The 23,282-nt window shown below is 33.8% G+C and overlaps 11 non-coding genes across 11 annotated transcripts; 9 read left to right on the forward strand and 2 right to left on the reverse strand.

Annotated features, from left to right (window-relative positions):
• The first annotated feature begins 2,935 nt into the window (after window positions 1-2,935).
• Window positions 2,936-3,007, forward strand: TRNAD-GUC. Its single transcript has one exon. It is a non-coding gene; the product is annotated as a tRNA-Asp (tRNA).
• A 62-nt stretch (window positions 3,008-3,069) lies between these two features.
• TRNAY-GUA lies at window positions 3,070-3,165 on the reverse strand. Its single transcript has 2 exons — window positions 3,129-3,165; window positions 3,070-3,105 (listed from the first exon to the last, which is right to left on the reverse strand). It is a non-coding gene; the product is annotated as a tRNA-Tyr (tRNA).
• Window positions 3,166-6,505: 3,340 nt separating this feature from the next.
• On the forward strand, window positions 6,506-6,577 carry TRNAD-GUC. The gene has a single exon. It is a non-coding gene; the product is annotated as a tRNA-Asp (tRNA).
• A 1,721-nt stretch (window positions 6,578-8,298) lies between these two features.
• On the forward strand, window positions 8,299-8,370 carry TRNAD-GUC. Its single transcript has one exon. It is a non-coding gene; the product is annotated as a tRNA-Asp (tRNA).
• Window positions 8,371-10,089: 1,719 nt separating this feature from the next.
• TRNAD-GUC lies at window positions 10,090-10,161 on the forward strand. The gene has a single exon. It is a non-coding gene; the product is annotated as a tRNA-Asp (tRNA).
• Window positions 10,162-11,845: 1,684 nt separating this feature from the next.
• Window positions 11,846-11,917, forward strand: TRNAD-GUC. The gene has a single exon. It is a non-coding gene; the product is annotated as a tRNA-Asp (tRNA).
• Window positions 11,918-11,979: 62 nt separating this feature from the next.
• TRNAY-AUA lies at window positions 11,980-12,075 on the reverse strand. The gene is made up of 2 exons: window positions 12,039-12,075; window positions 11,980-12,015 (listed from the first exon to the last, which is right to left on the reverse strand). It is a non-coding gene; the product is annotated as a tRNA-Tyr (tRNA).
• Window positions 12,076-15,417: 3,342 nt separating this feature from the next.
• On the forward strand, window positions 15,418-15,489 carry TRNAD-GUC. Its single transcript has one exon. It is a non-coding gene; the product is annotated as a tRNA-Asp (tRNA).
• A 1,780-nt stretch (window positions 15,490-17,269) lies between these two features.
• On the forward strand, window positions 17,270-17,341 carry TRNAD-GUC. Its single transcript has one exon. It is a non-coding gene; the product is annotated as a tRNA-Asp (tRNA).
• A 3,500-nt stretch (window positions 17,342-20,841) lies between these two features.
• Window positions 20,842-20,913, forward strand: TRNAD-GUC. Its single transcript has one exon. It is a non-coding gene; the product is annotated as a tRNA-Asp (tRNA).
• Window positions 20,914-22,693: 1,780 nt separating this feature from the next.
• On the forward strand, window positions 22,694-22,765 carry TRNAD-GUC. The gene has a single exon. It is a non-coding gene; the product is annotated as a tRNA-Asp (tRNA).
• Window positions 22,766-23,282: the final 517 nt, after the last annotated feature.

The raw sequence follows: 23,282 nt of genomic DNA on the forward strand, positions 1-23,282 counted from the left end.
CAGTTTGGGAGCCAATTGCAAGTCAAAGTCAATTGGGAGCCAATTACAATGGAGAAATTCAAATTGGGTGCCAATTACAAGCCAATTGAAATTGGGTGTCAATTACAAAGGAAAAATTCAAATTGGGTGGAAGTTCAAAGCCAGTTTGAAGTCTGAGAACACCCAGACGTGAGAATGAAGAAGATGAAGATGAACTTACAGTGAAAATATTCTCACAAGGAAAAATACTAGTTTAACTAGTATGGGATTAAATTGATGAATATTTTTAAATCCCAAAGATACAAAGACCACTTCAGAGCTGATCAGAGAAGCCGTTCTACACCCAAATATTCCCACTCAACGTTAAACCAAAGGAATATCAGATGAAGTTTGGGAGCTCATTTACATGGAGATGAAGCTCTAACAACGGCTAGCTTATCCTTTCTGACATCTTTGCAGAAGATAAGATAAGATCTCTGACAAAAAGATACAAGATTTCAAAAATGAGAGCGTCTCTTTCCAACGGACAGATTCTCATTACCAGCTATAAAATGATGAAGATATGAAGACTTGAAGACGGGGAACTTACGAACAAGAGAGCAGAAAATTCGAAACTCATCAAGAGATCGAATAGAGCAATTAAGCTTGAAAAGAGCATAGAGCAAAAATCTCATTGGGTACAGAGCATACCAAAAATCTTCAAGTGAGAAGTGAGAAAAGAAAAAGAGCTCAGAGAGCTTCAAAAGAGAAATATTCTGAGAGTTCTTAAACAGAGCAAAGCAGAGCAAAAATATCAAGTGCTTTACTTGATATATTCAAAGAGAAAAAACACTCAGAGCTATCAAGAGAAATCATTCCAGAGTGTTTATCTTCATCAAAGAGACCTGCGCATCATTGAAGATCATCTACAGAGTCTCAGAAGTTGGAAGCAAGACAACACTTGTTTTGGAGCAAAACAAGAGAATGGAGGAAAGTAGCACGAAGCTGTGAAATCCTGGATTGTCACACGGAGCTGTGAGATCCGAAGCAGCAGTGTCGGAGGCACTGGGCGTGATTGGTGTGGGCTTGGTGATCAAAGCACCAGATCACGGGATACGTTTCTACCGGAGTGTGGAAGACGGGGGGAAAGTAACGCGGAGTCGTGAAATCCTGGGATAGTAGCGCGGCGACGTGAAACCCGAAGCAGCAGTGTGGTGTCACTGGGCGTGATTAGTGCGGGCTTTGTGATCAAAGCACTAGATCACGGAAATTCATTGTATCTTGGAACCAAGGAGTGGTAGATATAGTGAATTGCTCTTGGAGATAAGAGCAAGTGGAGTAGGAGGATTACACCACCTCGCGAACCACTATAATTGTCTTGTGTTCTTTACTGCTTTCTTTACTTACCGCTCTTTACATATTTGCTCTACACGAGATATACTGCTCACACAATCTCACACACACTTTATGTTTATTTATTTCCGCTGTGCACCATACTCTAACAATCTAGTTAAGAGTTTTGGTTTATCTCTGGCTTAGCAATTGTTGTGCTGTGCGAAAAAGTTTGAAAGTCTATTCACCCCCCCCCCCCCTCTAGACTTTCACCTTACCTCTGTTGGGACCAACAATTGGTATCAGAGCCTATAGCCTATTTGAGTCAGTTTATACCAACCTTTGGTATTAAAACACGTTGCCTAACTGGGTTAACTGTTTTTGACTGCTAGGCTGATCCATTCTACAAGTGTGTGAATTGGATTAATCTTTCATATCTCTCGTGATGATGATGAAGAAAGATTTAGCACAAAATCTATTATTTTCTCTTGATAAATTTGATGATTGGAAAGTTCGTATGCAGGTACACTTATTGGCCATACACGATGAAATGTGGGAAGTTATTTCCACTGGCCCTATAGAAATATTAAAAATCAATACAGCGTTTGTCCTATCCACGGATGCTCCACAGTACGTACAAAAGCCAAAACCGGAATGGACACCGGACGATAGAACGCGGAATAATCTTGACAATATTGCCAAGGATATTCTATTCAAAGCCGTTGATGATACAATATTTCCGAAGATCCGAAAGTGTGCCACTGCCAAAGAAATATGGGAAACTCTTATTAAGATTGGCGAAGGAGATGAACAAGAAAAAGACAATAAGCTCACAATCGCCATGAAGAAGTTTGAAGATTTCAAAATGCTCTCAAATGAAAGTGTTGCAGACATGGAACATCTCTTTTGGGACCATCTCTAAGCGGAGTGGAACATCTCTAATTATATTCCACAAAAAGGGAGTTATTAATCACATGCCTTGGTTACACATTCCACAACACGCACAATATCATAATAAGGGTCGGAGTAACTAACATTTGATTAAAGTAGTATTTTAATTCAATTTGCATGCAAAACACATAGCAAATTAAATTAATTAAAGGGAATACTTAAATTAGTCAAATTTTGAAATGCAGATTTAAGGCAAGGTCTTTCAATAATACATAGAGCGAAAGACTTGGGTCGTTTCACTAATCCTGGACAAGGATAACTGTGGATTAGATTAACACTCCCTTCATTAGTTCACCATATATCAATGTTTCATTGCTTGGCCACGCATGGACCAAGGCTGGGATTACGATCCTGTGACAGTGAACCCTCAGGAAGGCAGAGCAGTTGCAGTCCCCTGGATACAAATTCGACCAACAATCATAAAAATAACCATTATTTAATTTTACTCCTCAATTCTACCCAACTCGTTATTATACATTATAATTATATTTTACTTGGATTTATAAATGTACTTTTAGTTTGTTGAAGGTGTCCCGTCCATTATATTAATCGATTGAATGTAAATATGAATATAAATGGGTCTTGAATGTTTACATCATAAAGTAATATAATAAAATGAAATCGTATGGCCACACGCACCGTACCATGGCGCGCCACATTGGATTCGGTCTGCTCGGATGCATATGTTGCATAAGTCGTTGTAGTATAGTGGTGAGTATCCCCGCCTGTCACGCGGGAGACCTGGGTTTGATCCCCGGCAACGGCGTTGAGTTTTTGCGTTTAACTCTTCAAAGTAGAACAAAGCAAAGCTTAAATAAACAAAAGAAATCCGACCTGCTGGATTTGAACCAGCGACCTAAGGATTTCAGCTCAGATTATTACTCCAACTACAGACCTCCGCTCTACCAACTGAGCTAAAGTCGGGGCTAATAATACCCTTTATAGGGTTTCTAAGTGTATATGGATTAAAACGAAATGAGATGCCTGCAATTATATTGTTTGAAGTTAATTTTAAAAGTTTCTTTCACTTTTCTCTACTTGCAGGATGTCTAATTAAATTACACTACCAATCTCTGCAATGCTCAATCTACATACCCAAATAAACATTCATAATTCACCAACAAACAACCTTTATTATTATTATTAGGGTTAAGTTGCACACAACGAGAATAAAGTTGATGCATATGCAACATATTTCACACCTCTTAAAAAGTGGTTATTTATATTAGTTCAAAACTACATATATTTTTTTCAAAGTGGAACAAAGGATTTAATTACCAATACCGTACGTTTCAAAGTATCGTTTTCCAAACTTCTTAATTAAAATTTGAGAATTATTTTCTTTAGGTATACCTAAATTTATTTTTATTAATTTTGTCCTTTCTGTTGATTTTATTATTAATTAGCGTATTAATATTTTTGCATAACATGAAATTGAAAGTAACATAAAACACTAACAATAATATTTTAAGTTATTTTAGTTCGAGTTAGGTTTGGATGAAATATTAACACTCAATATCTGAATTGATATGAGATATACCATAACTTCAATTATCTTAACCAATAACAATCTGTGTTTCTCTGAAATATAATTTTTGGTTTTGATTTTTAGCGTTAGTTTGAATAATGCAAATAATTTTAACTCTTAATGACAAATGTCGCAACACCTCAACAACATTGTTTCTTGAATCAACCTTTATTTATTTTTCTACCTCAATAGGCAATATTGAAGCGCTATAAAAGAATTGAATCTTAAGCGGAGTGGAACATCTCTAATTATATTCCACAAAAAGGGAGTTATTAATCACATGCCTTGGTTACACATTCCACAACACGCACAATATCATAATAAGGGTCGGAGTAACTAACATTTGATTAAAGTAGTATTTTAATTCAATTTGCATGCAAAACACATAGCAAATTAAATTAATTAAAGGGAATACTTAAATTAGTCAAATTTTGAAAATGCAGATTTAAGGCAAGGTCTTTCAAAAATACATAGAGCGAAAAACTTGGGTCGTTTCACTAAGCCTGGACAAGGACAACTGTGGATTAGATTAACACTCCCTAAATCAGTTCACCATATATCAATGTTTTATTGCTTGGCCACGCATGGACCAAGGCTGGGATTACGATCCTGTGACAGTGAACCCTCAGGAAGGCAGAGCAGTTGCAGTCCCCTGGATACAAATTCGACCAACAATCATAAAAATAACCATTATTTAATTTTACTCCTCAATTCTACCCAACTCGTTATTATACATTATAATTATATTTTACTTGGATTTATAAATGTACTTTTAGTTTGTAGAAGGTGTCCCGTCCATTATATTAATCGATTGAATGTAAATATGAATATAAATGGGTCTTGAATGTTTACATCATAAAGTAATATAATAAAATGAAATCGTATGGCCACACGCACCGTACCATGGCGCGCCACATTGGATTCGGTCTGCTCGGATGCATGCGTTGCATAAGTCGTTGTAGTATAGTGGTGAGTATCCCTGCCTGTCACGCGGGAGAGCCGGGTTTGATCCCCGGCAACGGCGTTGAGTTTTTGCGTTTAACTCTTCAAAGTAGAACAAAGCAAAGCTTAAATAAACAAAAGAAATCCGACCTGCCGGATTTGAACCAGCGACCTAAGGATTTCAGCTCATATTATTACTCCAACTACAGTCCTCCACTCTACTAATTGAGCTAAAGTCGGGGCTAATAATACCCTTTATAGGGTTTCTAAGTGTATATGGATTAAAGCGAAATGACATGCCTGCAATTATATTGTTTGAAGTTAATTTTAAAAGCTTCTTTCACTTTTCTCTACTTGCAGGATGTCTAATTAAATTACACTACCAATCTCTGCAATGCTCAATCTACATACCCAAATAAACATTCATAATTCACCAACAAACAACCTTTATTATTATTATTAGGGTTAAGTTGCACACAACGAGAATAAAGTTGATGCATATGCAACATATTTCACACCTCTTAAAAAGTGGTTATTTATATTAGTTCAAAACTACATATATTTTTTTCAAAGTGGAACAAAGGCTTTAATTACCAATACCGTACGTTTCAAAGTATCGTTTTCCAAACTTTTTAATTAAAATTTGAGAATTATTTTCTTTAGGTATACCTAAATTTATTTTTATTAATTTTATCCTTTCTGTTGATTTTATTATTAATTAGCGTATTAATATTTTTGCATAACATGAAATTGAAAGTAACATAAAACACTAACAATAATATTTTATGTTATTTTAGTTCGAGTTAGGTTTGGATGAAATATTAACACTCAATATCTAAATTGATATGAGATATACCATAACTTCAAATATCTTAACCAATAACAATACGTGTTTCTTTGAAATATAATTTTTGGTTTTGATTTTTAGCGTTAGTTTGAATAATGCAAATAATTTTAACTCTTAATGACAAATGTTGCAACACCTCAACAACATTGTTTCTCGAATAAACCTTTATTTATTTTTCTACCTCAATAGGCAATATTGAAGCGCTATAAAAGAATTGAATCTTAAGCGGAGTGGAACATCTCTAATTATATTCCACAAAAAGGGAGTTATTAATCACATGCCTTGGTTACACATTCCACAACACGCACAATATCATAATAAGGGTCGGAGTAACTAACATTTGATTAAAGTAGTACTTTAATTCAATTTGCATGCAAAACACATAGCAAATTAAATTAATTAAAGGGAATACTTAAATTAGTCAAATTTTGAAAATGCAGATTTATGGCAAGGTCTGTCAATAATACATAGAGAGAAAGACTTGGGTCGTTTCACTAATCCTGGATAAGGACAACTGTGGATTAGATTAACACTCCCTTCATCAGTTCACCATATATCAATGTTTCATTGCTTGGCCATGCATGGACCAAGGCTGGGATTACGATCCTGTGACAGTGAACCCTCAGGAAGGCTGAGCAGTTGCAGTCCCCTGGATACAAATTCGACCAACAGTCATAAAAATAACCATTATTTAATTTTACTCCTCAATTCTACCCAACCCGTTATTATACATTATAATTATATTTTACTTGGATTTATAAATGTATTTAGTTTGTTGAAGGTGTCTCATCCATTATATTAATCCATTGAATGTAAATATGAATATAAATGGGTCTTGAATGTTTACATCATAAAGTAATATAATAAAATGAAATCTTATGGCCACACGCACCGTACCGTGGCGCGCCACATTGGATTGGGTCTGCTCGGATGCATGCGTCGCATAAGTCGTTGTAGTATAGTGGTGAGTATCCCCGCCTGTCACGCGGGAGACCCGGGTTCGATCCCCGGCAACGGCGTTGAGTTTTTGCGTTTAACTCTTCAAAGTAGAACAAAGCAAAGCTTAAATAAAACAAAAGAAATCCAACCTGCCGGATTCGAACCAGCGACCTATGGATTTCAGCTCAGATTATTACTCCAACTACAGTCCTACGCTCTACCAACTAAGCTAAAGTTGGGGCGAATAATACCCTTTATAGGGTTGTAGGGTTTCTAAGTGTATATGGATTAAAGCGAAATGAGATGCCTGCAATTATATTGTTTGAAGTTAATTTTAAAAGCTTCTTTCACTTTTCTCTACTTGCATGATATCTAATTAAATTACACTACCAATCTCTGCAATGCTCAATCTACACACCCAAATAAACATTCATAATTCACCAACAAACAACCTTTATTATTATTATTAGGGTTAAGTTGAACACAACGGGAATAAAGTTGATGCATATGCAACATATTTCACACCTCTTAAAAAGTGGTTATTTATATTAGTTCAAAACTACATATATTTTTTTCAAAGTGGAACAAAGGCTTTAATTACCAAAACCGTACGTTTCAAAGTATCGTTTTCCAAACTTCTTAATTAAAATTTGAGAATTATTTTCTTTAGGTATACCTAAATTTATTTCTATTAATTTTATCCTTTCTGTTGATTTTATTATTAATTAGCGTATTAATATTTTTGCATAACATGAAATTGAAAGTAACATAAAACACTAACAATAATATTTTATGTTATTTTAGTTCGAGTTAGGTTTGGATGAAATATTAACACTCAATATCTAAATTGATATGAGATATACCATAACTTCAAATATCTTAACCAATAACAATACGTGTTTCTTTGAAATATAATTTTTGGTTTTGATTTTTAGCGTTAGTTTGAATAATGCAAATAATTTTAACTCTTAATGACAAATGTTGCAACACCTCAACAACATTGTTTCTCGAATAAACCTTTATTTATTTTTCTACCTCAATAGGCAATATTGAAGCGCTATAAAAGAATTGAATCTTAAGCGGAGTGGAACATCTCTAATTATATTCCACAAAAAGGGAGTTATTAATCACATGCCTTGGTTACACATTCCACAACACGCACAATATCATAATAAGGGTCGGAGTAACTAACATTTGATTAAAGTAGTACTTTAATTCAATTTGCATGCAAAACACATAGCAAATTAAATTAATTAAAGGGAATACTTAAATTAGTCAAATTTTGAAAATGCAGATTTATGGCAAGGTCTGTCAATAATACATAGAGAGAAAGACTTGGGTCGTTTCACTAATCCTGGATAAGGACAACTGTGGATTAGATTAACACTCCCTTCATCAGTTCACCATATATCAATGTTTCATTGCTTGGCCATGCATGGACCAAGGCTGGGATTACGATCCTGTGACAGTGAACCCTCAGGAAGGCTGAGCAGTTGCAGTCCCCTGGATACAAATTAGACCAACAGTCATAAAAATAACCATTATTTAATTTTACTCCTCAATTCTACCCAACCCGTTATTATACATTATAATTATATTTTACTTGGATTTATAAATGTATTTAGTTTGTTGAAGGTGTCTCATCCATTATATTAATCCATTGAATGTAAATATGAATATAAATGGGTCTTGAATGTTTACATCATAAAGTAATATAATAAAATGAAATCTTATGGCCACTCGCACCGTACCGTGGCGCGCCACATTGGATTGGGTCTGCTCGGATGCATGCGTCGCATAAGTCGTTGTAGTATAGTGGTGAGTATCCCCGCCTGTCACGCGGGAGACCCGGGTTCGATCCCCGGCAACGGCGTTGAGTTTTTGCGTTTAACTCTTCAAAGTAGAACAAAGCAAAGCTTAAATAAAACAAAAGAAATCCAACCTGCCGGATTCGAACGAGCGACCTATGGATTTCAGCTCAGATTATTACTCCAACTACAGTCCTACGCTCTACCAACTAAGCTAAAGTTGGGGCGAATAATACCCTTTATAGGGTTGTAGGGTTTCTAAGTGTATATGGATTAAAGCGAAATGAGATGCCTGCAATTATATTGTTTGAAGTTAATTTTAAAAGCTTCTTTCACTTTTCTCTACTTGCATGATATCTAATTAAATTACACTACCAATCTCTGCAATGCTCAATCTACACACCCAAATAAACATTCATAATTCACCAACAAACAACATTTATTATTATTATTAGGGTTAAGTTGCACACAACGGGAATAAAGTTGATGCATATGCAACATATTTCACACCTCTTAAAAAGTGGTTATTTATATTAGTTCAAAACTACATATATTTTTTTCAAAGTGGAACAAAGGCTTTAATTACCAAAACCGTACGTTTCAAAGTATCGTTTTCCAAACTTCTTAATTAAAATTTGAGAATTATTTTCTTTAGGTATACCTAAATTTATTTCTATTAATTTTATCCTTTCTGTTGATTTTATTATTAATTAGTGTATTAATATTTTTGCATAACATGAAATTGAAAGTAACATAAAACAATAACAATAATATTTTATGTTATTTTAGTTCGAGTTAGGTTTGGATGAAATATTAACACTCAATATCTAAATTGATATGAGATATACCATAACTTCAAATATCTTAACCAATAACAATACGTGTTTCTTTGAAATATAATTTTTGGTTTTGATTTTTAGCGTTAGTTTGAATAATGCAAATAATTTTAACACATAATGACAAATGTCGCAACACCTCAACAACATTGTTTCTCGAATCAACCTTTATTTATTTTTCTACCTCAATAGGCAATATTGAAGCGCTATAAAAGAATTGAATCTTAAGCGGATTGGAACATCTCTAATTATATTCCACAAAAAGGGAGTTATTAATCACAGGCCTTGGTTACACATTCCACAACACACACAATATCATAATAAGGGTCGGAGTAACTAACATTTGATTAAAGTAGTATTTAATTCAATTTGCATGCAAACCACATAGCAAATTAAATTAATTAAAGGGAATACTTAAATTAGTCAAATTTTGAAAATGCAGATTTAAGGCAAGGTCTTTCAATAATACATAGAGCGAAAGACTTGGGTCGTTTCACTAATCCTGGATAAGGACAACTGTGGATTAGATTAACACTCCCTTCATCAGTTCACCATATATCAATGTTTCATTGCTTGGCCATGCATGGACCAAGGCTGGGATTACGATCCTGTGACTTTGAACCCTCAGGAAGGCAGAGCAGTTGCAGTCCCCTGGATACAAATTAGACCAACAATCATAAAAATAACCATTATTTAATTTTACTCCTCAATTCTACCCAACCCGTTATTATACATTATAATTATATTTTACTTGGATTTATAAATGTATTTAGTTTGTTGAAGGTGTCTCGTCCATTATATTAATCCATTGAATGTAAATATGAATATAAATGGGTCTTGAATGTTTACATCATAAAGTAATATAATAAAATGAAATCGTATGGCCACACGCACCGTACATGGCGCGCCACATTGGATTGGGTCTGCTCGGATGCATGCATCGCACAAGTCGTTGTAGTATAGTGGTGAGTATCCTCGCTTGTCACGCGGGAGACCCGGGTTCGATCCCAGGCAACGGCGTTGAGTTTTTTGCGTTTAACTCTTCAAAGTAGAACAAAGCAAAGCTTAAATAAAACAAAAGAAATCCAACCTGCTCAGATTATTACTCCAACTACAGTCCTCCGCTCTACCAACTGAGCTAAAGTCGGGGCTAATAATACCCTTTATAGGGTTTCTAAGTGTATATGGATTAAAGCGAAATGAGATGCATGCAATTATATTGTTTGAAGTTAAATTTAAAAGCTTCTTTCACTTTTCTCTACTTGCAGGATGTCTAATTAAATTACACTACCAATCTCTGCAATGCTCAACCTACACACCCAAATAAACATTCATAATTCACCAACAAACAACCTTTATTATTATTATTAGGGTTAAGTTGCACACAACGAGAATAAAGTTGATGCATATGCAACATATTTCACACCTCTTAAAAAGTGGTTATTTATATTAGTTCAAAACCTCATATATTTTTTTCAAAGTGGAACAAAGGCTTTAATTACCAAAACCGTACGTTTCAAAGTAACGTTTTCCAAACTTCTTAATTAAAATTTGGGAATTAATTTCTTTAGGTATTCCTAAATTTATTTTTATTAATTTTATCCTTTCTGTTGATTTTATTATTAATTAGCGTATTAATATTTTTGCATAACATGAAATTGAAAGTAACATAAAACACTAACAATAATATTTTAAGTTATTTTAGTTCGAGTTAGGTTTGGATGAAATATTAACACTCAATATCTGAATTGATATGACATATACCATAACTTCAAATATGTTAACCAATAACAATTCGTGTTTCTCTGAAATATAATTTTTGGTTTTGATTTTTAGCGTTAGTTAGAATAATGCAAATAATTTTAACTCTTAATGACAAATGTCGCAACACCTCCACAACATTGTTTCTCGAATCAACCTTTATTTATTTTTCTACCTCAATAGGCAATATTGAAGCGCTTTAAAAGAATTGAATCTTAAGCGGAGTGGAACATCTCTAATTATATTCCACAAAAACGGAGTTAATAATCACATGCCTTGGTTACACATTCCACAACACGCACAATATCATAATAAGGGTCGGAGTAACTAACATTTGATTAAAGTAGTATTTTAATTCAATTTGCATGCAAAACACATAGCAAATTAAATTAATTAAAGGGAATACTTAAATTAGTCAAATTTCGAAAATGCAGATTTAAGGCAAGGTCTTTCAATAATACATAGAGCGAAAGACTTGGGTCGTTTCACTAATCCTGGACAAGGACAACTGTGGATTAGATTAACACTCCCTTCATCAGTTCACCATATATCAATGTTTCATTGCTTGGCCATGCATGGACCAAGGCTGGGATTACGATCCTGTGACAGCGAACCCTCAGGAAGGCAGAGCAGTTGCAGTCCCCTGGATACAAATTCGACCAACAATCATAAAAATAACCATTATTTAATTTTACTCCTCAATTCTACCCAACCCGTTATTATACATTATAATTATATTTTACTTGGATTTATAAATGTACTTTTAGTTTGTTGAAGGTGTCCCGTCCATTATATTAATCCATTGAATGTAAATATGAATATAAATGGGTCTTGAATGTTTACATCATAAAGTAATATAATAAAATGAAATCTTATGGCAACACGCACCGTACCATGGCGCGCCACATTGGATTGGGTCTGCTCGGATTCATGCGTCGCACAAGTCGTTGTAGTATAGTGGAGAGTATCCCCGCCTGTCACGCGGGAGACCCAGGTTCGATCCCCGGCAACGGCGTTCAGTTTTTGTGTTTAACTCTTCAAAGTAGAACAAAGCAAACCTTAAATAAACAAAAGAAATCTGACCTGCCGGATTCGAACCAGCGACTTAAGGATTTCAGCTTAAATTTTTACTCCAACTATAGTTCTCGGCTCTACCAACTGAGCTAAAGTCGGGGCTAATAATACCCCTTATAGGGTTTCTAAGTGTATATGGATTAAAGCGAAATGAGATGCATGCAATTATATTGTTTGAAGTTAAATTTAAAAGCTTCTTTCACTTTTCTCTACTTGCAGGATGTCTAATTAAATTACACTACCAATCTCTGCAATGCTCAACCTACACACCCAAATAAACATTCATAATTCACCAACAAACAACCTTTATTATTATTATTAGGGTTAAGTTGCACACAACGAGAATAAAGTTGATGCATATGCAACATATTTCACACCTCTTAAAAAGTGGTTATTTATATTAGTTCAAAACTACATATATTTTTTTCAAAGTGGAACAAAGGCTTTAATTACCAAAACCGTACGTTTCAAAGTAACGTTTTCCAAACTTCTTAATTAAAATTTGGGAATTAATTTCTTTAGGTATACCTAAATTTATTTTTATTAATTTTATCCTTTCTGTTGATTTTATTATTAATTAGCGTATTAATATTTTTGCATAACATGAAATTGAAAGTAACATAAAACACTAACAATAATATTTTAAGTTATTTTAGTTCGAGTTAGGTTTGGATGAAATATTAACACTCAATATCTGAATTGATATGACATATACCATAACTTCAAATATCTTAACCAATAACAATTCGTGTTTCTCTGAAATATAATTTTTGGTTTTGATTTTTAGTGTTAGTTAGAATAATGCAAATAATTTTAACTCTTAATGACAAATGTCGCAACACCTCCACAACATTGTTTCTCGAATCAACCTTTATTTATTTTTCTACCTCAATAGGCAATATTGAAGCGCTTTAAAAGAATTGAATCTTAAGCGGAGTGGAACATCTCTAATTATATTCCACAAAAACGGAGTTATTAATCACATGCCTTGGTTACACATTCCACAACACGCACAATATCATAATAAGGGTCGGAGTAACTAACATTTGATTAAAGTAGTATTTTAATTCAATTTGCATGCAAAACACATAGCAAATTAAATTAATTAAAGGGAATACTTAAATTAGTCAAATTTCGAAAATGCAGATTTAAGGCAAGGTCTTTCAATAATACATAGAGCGAAAGACTTGGGTCGTTTCACTAATCCTGGACAAGGACAACTGTGGATTAGATTAACACTCCCTTCATCAGTTCACCATATATCAATGTTTCATTGCTTGGCCACGCATGGACCAAGGCTGGGATTACGATCCTGTGGCAGTGAACCCTCAGGAAGGCAGAGCAATTGCAGTCCCCTATATACAAATTCGACCAACAATCATAAAAATAACCATTATTTAATTTTACTCCTCAATTCTACCCAACCCGTTATTATACATTATAATTATATTTTACTTGGACTTATAAATGTACTTTTAGTTTGTTGAAGATGTCCCGCCCATTATATTAATCCATTGAATGTAAATATGAATATAAATGGGTCTTGAATGTTTACATCATAAAGTAATATAATAAAATGAAATCTTATGGCCACACGCACCGTACCATGGCGCGCCACATTGGATTCGGTCTGCTCGGATTCATGCGTCGCACAAGTCGTTGAAGTATAGTGGTGAGTTCCCCCGCTTGTCATGCGGGAGACCTGGGCTCGATCCCCGGCAATGGCGTTGAGTTTTTGCATTTAACTCTTCAAAGTAGAACAAAGCAAAGCTTAAATAAACAAAAGAAATCTGACCTGCCAGATTCGAACCAGCGACTTAAGGATTTCAGCTCAAATTTTTACTCCAACTACAGTCCTCCGCTCTACTAACTGAGCTAAAGTTGGGGCTAATAATACCCATTATAGGGTTTCTAAGTGTATATGGATTAAAGCGAAATGAGATGCATGCAATTATATTGTTTGAAGTTAAATTTAAAAGCTTCTTTCACTTTTCTCTACTTGCAGGATGTCTAATTAAATTACACTTCCAATCTCTGCAATGCTCAATCTACACACCCAAATAAACATTTATAATTCACCAACAAACAACCTTTATTATTATTATTAGGGTTAAGTTGCACACAACGAGAATAAAGTTGATGCATATGCAACATATTTCACACCTCTTAAAAAGTGGTTATTTATATTAGTTCAAAACTACATATATTTTTTTCAAAGTGGAATAAAGGCTTTAATTACCAAAACCGTACGTTTCAAAGTAACGTTTTCCAAACTGCTTAATTAAAATTTGGGAATTAATTTCTTTAGGTATACCTAAATTTATTTTTATTAATTTTATCCTTTCTGTTGATTTTATTATTAATTAGCGTATTAATATTTTTGCATAACATGAAATTGAAAGTAACATAAAACACTAACAATAATATTTTAAGTTATTTTAGTTCGAGTTAGGTTTGGATGAAATATTAACACTCAATATCTGAATTGATATGACATATACCATAACTTCAAATATCTTAACCAATAACAATTCGTGTTTCTCTGAAATATAGTTTTTGGTTTTGATTTTTAGCGTTAGTTTGAATAATGCAAATAATTTTAACTCTTAATGAAAAATGTCGCAACACCTCCACAACATTGTTTCTCGAATTAACCTTTATTTATTTTTCTACCTCAATAGGCAATATTGAAGCGCTATAAAAGAATTGAATCTTAAGCGGAGTGGAACATCTCTAATTATATTCAACAAAAACGGAGTTATTAATCACATGCCTTGGTTACACATTCCACAACACGCACAATATCATAATAAGGGTCGGAGTAACTAACATTTGATTAAAGTAGTATTTTAATTTAATTTGCATGCAAAACACATAGCAAATTAAATTAATTAAAGGGAATACTTAAATTAGTCAAATTTTGAAAATGCAGATTTAAGGCAAGGTCTTTCAATAATACATTGAGCGAAAAACTTGGGTCGTTTCACTAAGCCTGGACAAGGACAACTGTGGATTAGATTAACACTCCCTTCATCAGTTCACCATATATCAATGTTTCATTGCTTGGCCACGCATGGACCAAGGCTGGGATTACGATCCTGTGACAGTGAACCCTCAGGAAGGCAGAGCAGTTGCAGTCCCCTGGATACAAATTCGACCAACAATCATAAAAATAACCATTATTTAATTTTACTCCTCAATTCTACCCAACTCGTTATTATACATTATAATTATATTTTACTTGGATTTATAAACGTACTTTTAGTTTGTTGAAGGTGTCCCGTCCATTATATTAATCGATTGAATGTAAATATGAATATAAATGGGTCTTCAATGTTTACATCATAAAGTAATATAATAAAATGAAATCATATGGCCACACGCACCGTACCATGGCGCGCCGCATTGGATTTGGTCTGCTCGGATGCATGCGTTGCACAAGTCGTTGTAGTATAGTGGTTAGTATCCCCGCCTGTCACGCGGGAGACCCGGGTTCGATCCCCGGTAACGGCGTTGAGTTTTTGCGTTTAACTCTTCAAAGTAGAACAAAGCAAAGCTTAAATAAACAAAAGAAATCCGACCTACCGGATTTGAACTACCGACCTAAGGATTTCAGCTCAGATTATTACTCCAACTACAGTCCTCCGCTCTCAGATTATTACTCCAACTACAGTCCTCCGCTCTCAGATTATTACTCCAACTACAGTCCTCCGCTCTACCAACTGAGCTAAAGTCGGGGCTAATAATACCCTTTATAGGGTTTCTAAGTGTATATGGATTAAAGCGAAATGAGATGCATGCAATTATATTGTTTGAAGTTAAATTTAAAAGCTTCTTTCACTTTTCTCTACTTGCAGGATGTCTAATTAAATTACACTACCAATCTCTGCAATGCTCAACCTACACACCCAAATAAACATTCATAATTCACCAACAAACAACCTTTATTATTATTATTAGGGTTAAGTTGCACACAACGAGAATAAAGTTGATGCATATGCAACATATTTCACACCTCTTAAAAAGTGGTTATTTATATTAGTTCAAAACCTCATATATTTTTTTCAAAGTGGAACAAAGGCTTTAATTACCAAAACCGTACGTTTCAAAGTAACGTTTTCCAAACTTCTTAATTAAAATTTGGGAATTAATTTCTTTAGGTATTCCTAAATTTATTTTTATTAATTTTATCCTTTCTGTTGATTTTATTATTAATTAGCGTATTAATATTTTTGCATAACATGAAATTGAAAGTAACATAAAACACTAACAATAATATTTTAAGTTATTTTAGTTCGAGTTAGGTTTGGATGAAATATTAACACTCAATATCTGAATTGATATGACATATACCATAACTTCAAATATGTTAACCAATAACAATTCGTGTTTCTCTGAAATATAATTTTTGGTTTTGATTTTTAGCGTTAGTTAGAATAATGCAAATAATTTTAACTCTTAATGACAAATGTCGCAACACCTCCACAACATTGTTTCTCGAATCAACCTTTATTTATTTTTCTACCTCAATAGGCAATATTGAAGCGCTTTAAAAGAATTGAATCTTAAGCGGAGTGGAACATCTCTAATTATATTCCACAAAAACGGAGTTAATAATCACATGCCTTGGTTACACATTCCACAACACGCACAATATCATAATAAGGGTCGGAGTAACTAACATTTGATTAAAGTAGTATTTTAATTCAATTTGCATGCAAAACACATAGCAAATTAAATTAATTAAAGGGAATACTTAAATTAGTCAAATTTCGAAAATGCAGATTTAAGGCAAGGTCTTTCAATAATACATAGAGCGAAAGACTTGGGTCGTTTCACTAATCCTGGACAAGGACAACTGTGGATTAGATTAACACTCCCTTCATCAGTTCACCATATATCAATGTTTCATTGCTTGGCCATGCATGGACCAAGGCTGGGATTACGATCCTGTGACAGCGAACCCTCAGGAAGGCAGAGCAGTTGCAGTCCCCTGGATACAAATTCGACCAACAATCATAAAAATAACCATTATTTAATTTTACTCCTCAATTCTACCCAACCCGTTATTATACATTATAATTATATTTTACTTGGATTTATAAATGTACTTTTAGTTTGTTGAAGGTGTCCCGTCCATTATATTAATCCATTGAATGTAAATATGAATATAAATGGGTCTTGAATGTTTACATCATAAAGTAATATAATAAAATGAAATCTTATGGCAACACGCACCGTACCATGGCGCGCCACATTGGATTGGGTCTGCTCGGATTCATGCGTCGCACAAGTCGTTGTAGTATAGTGGAGAGTATCCCCGCCTGTCACGCGGGAGACCCAGGTTCGATCCCCGGCAACGGCGTTCAGTTTTTGTGTTTAACTCTTCAAAGTAGAACAAAGCAAACCTTAAATAAACAAAAGAAATCTGACCTGCCGGATTCGAACCAGCGACTTAAGGATTTCAGCTTAAATTTTTACTCCAACTACAGTTCTCGGCTCTACCAACTGAGCTAAAGTCGGGGCTAATAATACCCCTTATAGGGTTTCTAAGTGTATATGGATTAAAGCGAAATGAGATGCATGCAATTATATTGTTTGAAGTTAAATTTAAAAGCTTCTTTCACTTTTCTCTACTTGCAGGATGTCTAATTAAATTACACTACCAATCTCTGCAATGCTCAACCTACACACCCAAATAAACATTCATAATTCACCAACAAACAACCTTTATTATTATTATTAGGGTTAAGTTGCACACAACGAGAATAAAGTTGATGCATATGCAACATATTTCACACCTCTTAAAAAGTGGTTATTTATATTAGTTCAAAACTACATATATTTTTTTCAAAGTGGAACAAAGGCTTTAATTACCAAAACCGTACGTTTCAAAGTAACGTTTTCCAAACTTCTTAATTAAAATTTGGGAATTAATTTCTTTAGGTATACCTAAATTTATTTTTATTAATTTTATCCTTTCTGTTGATTTTATTATTAATTAGCGTATTAATATTTTTGCATAACATGAAATTGAAAGTAACATAAAACACTAACAATAATATTTTAAGTTATTTTAGTTCGAGTTAGGTTTGGATGAAATATTAACACTCAATATCTGAATTGATATGACATATACCATAACTTCAAATATCTTAACCAATAACAATTCGTGTTTCTCTGAAATATAATTTTTGGTTTTGATTTTTAGTGTTAGTTAGAATAATGCAAATAATTTTAACTCTTAATGACAAATGTCGCAACACCTCCACAACATTGTTTCTCGAATCAACCTTTATTTATTTTTCTACCTCAATAGGCAATATTGAAGCGCTTTAAAAGAATTGAATCTTAAGCGGAGTGGAACATCTCTAATTATATTCCACAAAAACGGAGTTATTAATCACATGCCTTGGTTACACATTCCACAACACGCACAATATCATAATAAGGGTCGGAGTAACTAACATTTGATTAAAGTAGTATTTTAATTCAATTTGCATGCAAAACACATAGCAAATTAAATTAATTAAAGGGAATACTTAAATTAGTCAAATTTCGAAAATGCAGATTTAAGGCAAGGTCTTTCAATAATACATAGAGCGAAAGACTTGGGTCGTTTCACTAATCCTGGACAAGGACAACTGTGGATTAGATTAACACTCCCTTCATCAGTTCACCATATATCAATGTTTCATTGCTTGGCCACGCATGGACCAAGGCTGGGATTACGATCCTGTGGCAGTGAACCCTCAGGAAGGCAGAGCAATTGCAGTCCCCTATATACAAATTCGACCAACAATCATAAAAATAACCATTATTTAATTTTACTCCTCAATTCTACCCAACCCGTTATTATACATTATAATTATATTTTACTTGGACTTATAAATGTACTTTTAGTTTGTTGAAGATGTCCCGCCCATTATATTAATCCATTGAATGTAAATATGAATATAAATGGGTCTTGAATGTTTACATCATAAAGTAATATAATAAAATGAAATCTTATGGCCACACGCACCGTACCATGGCGCGCCACATTGGATTCGGTCTGCTCGGATTCATGCGTCGCACAAGTCGTTGAAGTATAGTGGTGAGTTCCCCCGCTTGTCATGCGGGAGACCTGGGCTCGATCCCCGGCAATGGCGTTGAGTTTTTGCATTTAACTCTTCAAAGTAGAACAAAGCAAAGCTTAAATAAACAAAAGAAATCTGACCTGCCAGATTCGAACCAGCGACTTAAGGATTTCAGCTCAAATTTTTACTCCAACTACAGTCCTCCGCTCTACTAACTGAGCTAAAGTTGGGGCTAATAATACCCATTATAGGGTTTCTAAGTGTATATGGATTAAAGCGAAATGAGATGCATGCAATTATATTGTTTGAAGTTAAATTTAAAAGCTTCTTTCACTTTTCTCTACTTGCAGGATGTCTAATTAAATTACACTACCAATCTCTGCAATGCTCAATCTACACACCCAAATAAACATTTATAATTCACCAACAAACAACCTTTATTATTATTATTAGGGTTAAGTTGCACACAACGAGAATAAAGTTGATGCATATGCAACATATTTCACACCTCTTAAAAAGTGGTTATTTATATTAGTTCAAAACTACATATATTTTTTTCAAAGTGGAATAAAGGCTTTAATTACCAAAACCGTACGTTTCAAAGTAACGTTTTCCAAACTGCTTAATTAAAATTTGGGAATTAATTTCTTTAGGTATACCTAAATTTATTTTTATTAATTTTATCCTTTCTGTTGATTTTATTATTAATTAGCGTATTAATATTTTTGCATAACATGAAATTGAAAGTAACATAAAACACTAACAATAATATTTTAAGTTATTTTAGTTCGAGTTAGGTTTGGATGAAATATTAACACTCAATATCTGAATTGATATGACATATACCATAACTTCAAATATCTTAACCAATAACAATTCGTGTTTCTCTGAAATATAGTTTTTGGTTTTGATTTTTAGCGTTAGTTTGAATAATGCAAATAATTTTAACTCTTAATGAAAAATGTCGCAACACCTCCACAACATTGTTTCTCGAATTAACCTTTATTTATTTTTCTACCTCAATAGGCAATATTGAAGCGCTATAAAAGAATTGAATCTTAAGCGGAGTGGAACATCTCTAATTATATTCAACAAAAACGGAGTTATTAATCACATGCCTTGGTTACACATTCCACAACACGCACAATATCATAATAAGGGTCGGAGTAACTAACATTTGATTAAAGTAGTATTTTAATTTAATTTGCATGCAAAACACATAGCAAATTAAATTAATTAAAGGGAATACTTAAATTAGTCAAATTTTGAAAATGCAGATTTAAGGCAAGGTCTTTCAATAATACATTGAGCGAAAAACTTGGGTCGTTTCACTAAGCCTGGACAAGGACAACTGTGGATTAGATTAACACTCCCTTCATCAGTTCACCATATATCAATGTTTCATTGCTTGGCCACGCATGGACCAAGGCTGGGATTACGATCCTGTGACAGTGAACCCTCAGGAAGGCAGAGCAGTTGCAGTCCCCTGGATACAAATTCGACCAACAATCATAAAAATAACCATTATTTAATTTTACTCCTCAATTCTACCCAACTCGTTATTATACATTATAATTATATTTTACTTGGATTTATAAACGTACTTTTAGTTTGTTGAAGGTGTCCCGTCCATTATATTAATCGATTGAATGTAAATATGAATATAAATGGGTCTTCAATGTTTACATCATAAAGTAATATAATAAAATGAAATCATATGGCCACACGCACCGTACCATGGCGCGCCGCATTGGATTTGGTCTGCTCGGATGCATGCGTTGCACAAGTCGTTGTAGTATAGTGGTTAGTATCCCCGCCTGTCACGCGGGAGACCCGGGTTCGATCCCCGGTAACGGCGTTGAGTTTTTGCGTTTAACTCTTCAAAGTAGAACAAAGCAAAGCTTAAATAAACAAAAGAAATCCGACCTACCGGATTTGAACTACCGACCTAAGGATTTCAGCTCAGATTATTACTCCAACTACAGTCCTCCGCTCTCAGATTATTACTCCAACTACAGTCCTCCGCTCTCAGATTATTACTCCAACTACAGTCCTCCGCTCTACTAACTGAGCTAAAGTGGGGGCTAATAATACCCCTTATAGGGCTTCTAAGTGTATAAGGATTAAAGCGAAATGAGATGCATGCAATTATATTGTTTGAAGTTAAATTTAAAAGCTTCTTTCACTTTTCTCTACTTGCAGGATGTCTAATTAAATTACACTACCAATCTCTGCAATGCTCAATCTACACACCCAAATAAACATTCATAATTCACCAACAAACAACCTTTACTATTATTATTAGGGTTAAGTTGCACACAACGAGAATAAAGTTGATGCATATGCAACATATTTCACACCTCTTAAAAAGTGGTTATTTATATTAGTTCAAAACTACATATATTTTTTTCAAAGTGGAACAAAGGCTTTAATTACCAAAACCGTACGTTTCAAAGTAACGTTTTCCAAACTTCTTAATTAAAATTTGGGAATTAATTTCTTTAGGTATACCTAAATTTATTTTTATTAATTTTATCCTTTCTGTTGATTTTATTATTAATTAGCGTATTAATATTTTTGCATAACATGAAATTGAAAGTAACATAAAACACTAACAATAATATTTTAAGTTATGTTAGTTCGAGTTAGGTTTGGATGAAATATTAACACTCAATATCTGAATTGATATGACATATACCATAACTTCAAATATCTTAACCAATAACAATTCGTGTTTCTCTGAAATATAATTTTTGGTTTTGATTTTTAGCGTTAGTTAGAATAATGCAAATAATTTTAACTCTTAATAAAAAATGTCGCAACACCTCCACAACATTGTTTCTCGAATCAACCTTTATTTACTTTTCTACCTCAATAGGCAATATTGAAGCGCTTTAAAAGAATTGAATCTTAAGCGGAGTGGAACATCTCTAATTATATTCCACAAAAACGGAGTTATTAATCACATGCCTTGGTTACACATTCCACAACACGCACAATATCATAATAAGGGTCGGAGTAACAAACATTTGATTAAAGTAGTATTTTAATTCAATTTGCATGCAAAACACATAGCAAATTAAATTAATTAAAGGGAATACTTAAATTAGTCAAATTTTGAAAATGCAGATTTAAGGCAAGGTCTTTCAATAATACATAGTGCGAAAGACTTGGGTCGTTTCACTAATCCTGGACAAGGACAACTGTGGATTAGATTAACACTCCCTTCATCAGTTCACCATATATCAATGTTTCATTGCTTGGCCATGCATGGACCAAGGCTGGGATTACGATCCTGTGACAGTGAACCCTCAGGAAGGCAGAGCAGTTGCAGTCCCCTGGATACAAATTCGACCAACAATCATAAAAATAACCATTATTTAATTTTACTCCTCAATTCTACCCAACCCGTTATTATACATTATAATTATATTTTACTTGGATTTATAAATGTACTTTTAGTTTATTGAAGGTGTCCCGTCCATTATATTAATCCAATGAATGTAAATATGAATATAAATGGGTCTTGAATGTTTACATCATAAAGTAATATAATAAAATGAAATCTTATGGCCACACGCACCGTACCATGGCGCGACACATTGGATTGGGTCTGCTCGGATTCATGCGTTGCACAAGTCGTTGTAGTATAGTGGTGAGTATCCCCGCCTGTCACGCGGGAGACCCGGGTTCGATCCTCGGCAACGGCGTTGAGTTTTTGCGTTTAACTCTTCAAAGTTGAACAAAGCAAAGCTTAAATAAACAAAAGAAATCTGACCTGCCGGATTCGAACCAGCGACTTAAGGATTTCAGCTCAAATTTTTACTCCAACTACAGCCCTCCGCTCTACTAACTGAGCTAAAGTTGGGGCTAATAATACCCCTTCTAGGGTTTCTAAGTGTATATGGATTAAAGCGAAATGAGATGCATGCAATTATATTGTTTGAAGTTAAATTTAAAAGCTTCTTTCACTTTTCTCTACTTGCAGGATGTCTAATTAAATTACACTACCAATCTCTGCAATGCTCAACCTACACACCCAAATAAACATTCATAATTCACCAACAAACAACCTTTATTATTATTATTAGGGTTAAGTTGCACACAACGAGAATAAAGTTGATGCATATGCAACATATTTCACACCTCTTATAAAGTGGTTATTTATATTAGTTCAAAACTACATATATTTTTTTCAAAGTGGAACAAAGGCTTTAATTAACAAAA

This window comes from Ipomoea nil, unplaced genomic scaffold (assembly GCF_001879475.1).
Source record: "Ipomoea nil cultivar Tokyo-kokei standard unplaced genomic scaffold, Asagao_1.1 scaffold3056, whole genome shotgun sequence".
Classification (NCBI taxonomy): Eukaryota; Viridiplantae; Streptophyta; class Magnoliopsida; order Solanales; family Convolvulaceae; genus Ipomoea; species Ipomoea nil.